Raw genomic sequence first — 1,839 nt, forward strand, 5'->3', positions numbered from 1 at the left:
TGCTCCAGGAGAGGGCCCTACTCAGCCCTCCATATTCCACGTGAGGCCAGGCAGGGTGGTGGGCAAGAGGCATGAGACACTGAGCAAGTCATTCCTCGACCCTGAGCCTCAGTCACCGAGGCACCTATGCTGCACAGCTGATGGCAAATCAGAGACAGCACTGGCTGACAGTGAAAAGCCATCTCAGGGACTGGTGACGATGTGTCTTGACTGGTGGAGTGGAGCCCCCAGCCACGGAAGCAGGGTGGTGACCACCACATGGGGTTGGCAGGCCCTGAGAGGTGACCAGCCTTTCTTTTTCAGACAATCTGTCAAATCCCAGCTCATTCAAAGGTCAGGTAAAGCTTTGCCAACATCCCCCAATGGATGTGTCATAATAATATCTCCTGATAGGTTACAAGGTCCCCATGAGTTAGATGCCACCAAACAATAGTTGAAGATTTAAAAACAGCTGAAAGGATGGTTTTAATGACTCTCAACTCTACACAGAAGACATCAAGCATAAGAGAAAATGTTAAAATTTCTAGGAAGAACAGGGGGCGCATTAGATAACCAGCATTCACAGGGATGCTATGGCTGCTGCTCTGGAGCTAGAAGCAGCCTGGGGACCACCTCCTCTCACCCTTTTGGGGTACTTTGGAGGAAACTGAGTTCAGAGAGACCAACACTCTGGCTCAAGGCACACAGCAAGGTGGGCTGCAGTTACAGCCAAATCCGCGGGCGCCTGCATCCAGGGCCATGCACCTCCCCATCATCACTTCTGGGAAGGCATCAGTCCCTGAGGAGTTCAGACACCACCTGCCAAGCTCCTGTGTCACCCCTGTCTCCTTTGATAGGACATCTTGCGAGAGAGCAAAGTCACAAATAGGGGTGTCTCCAGTGGGTGACGTGTCTAATGAGTCTCGTAAGGCTCGCGGAGGCTGGGGGTGCTGGGGCTGTCAGTGTTCAGATTGCTCATTATCATCACAAAAAGCACCTCCTCATCACCAGGATTATCAATCGTGCCTGGTGTGCCGGGCCTAATAACAGGCCCCACCTCGTCTCATAATCACAGGCTTTAATAAAACATCACTCAGCCCGCAGCTGCTGGCCCGGGCAGGGTGCGAGGCCTCACCTCTCGCTTTTAGACCTAATTGCTTGATGCATATTTCATGAAGAATCCTGGGTAATAGTTATGTTAAATCGCCTCTCTTCATGATGAAATGACTTAAAAATACTTGCATATAATATTTATGTTGGAGAAGGCAAAGAAATTGCCCTCTGGGACTAGCATGTAGGACCCAGTTACAGGAATCCACACACAGAGGTGATCTGTTGTTCACTTCTGAAAGGTGGTTGGGGAGCTGCTCTCTTGACCAAGATGCCCCAGAACATTGTCCCTCGGCTCCAAATCGTCCCCGGCTCCCCACTGCCACTGCCAGATGAATGACACTTGCAGTGCTTGAGCCCCCACTAGGCACCAGGCGCTGAGCTGTTGCTATGTTATCTCATTTAGGCTCACAGAAACGTTGCAAAGTTGGTGTAACTATCATTGTTTACAGATGGGGAAACGGGAGGCTGAGGAAGGTTGTGTGCCTTGTCCCACGGGACACAGTAGGGCCAGGATTTCAGTCTGTCTGACTCTGAAGCCACGTTCAGTCTGTCTGACTCTGAAGCCACCACTGCAGCCTCTTCTTCCCTGCTCAGCCACTCAGCCAGATGAATCCAGGTGTCTAGGTAGGCCTTCAGACTCTCTCCGCACCAAGACATGGCTTCCCTGTAGCTCTGTGAGCTCCTGAGGGCAGGAACCCTGTCTGTTCATCTTGACAAATTCCCAGGCCCTGCCCACTCTGGGGCCCA

Source organism: Pteropus vampyrus, unplaced genomic scaffold (genome assembly GCF_000151845.1).
Source record: "Pteropus vampyrus isolate Shadow unplaced genomic scaffold, Pvam_2.0 Scaffold123, whole genome shotgun sequence".
Taxonomy (NCBI): domain Eukaryota; kingdom Metazoa; phylum Chordata; class Mammalia; order Chiroptera; family Pteropodidae; genus Pteropus; species Pteropus vampyrus.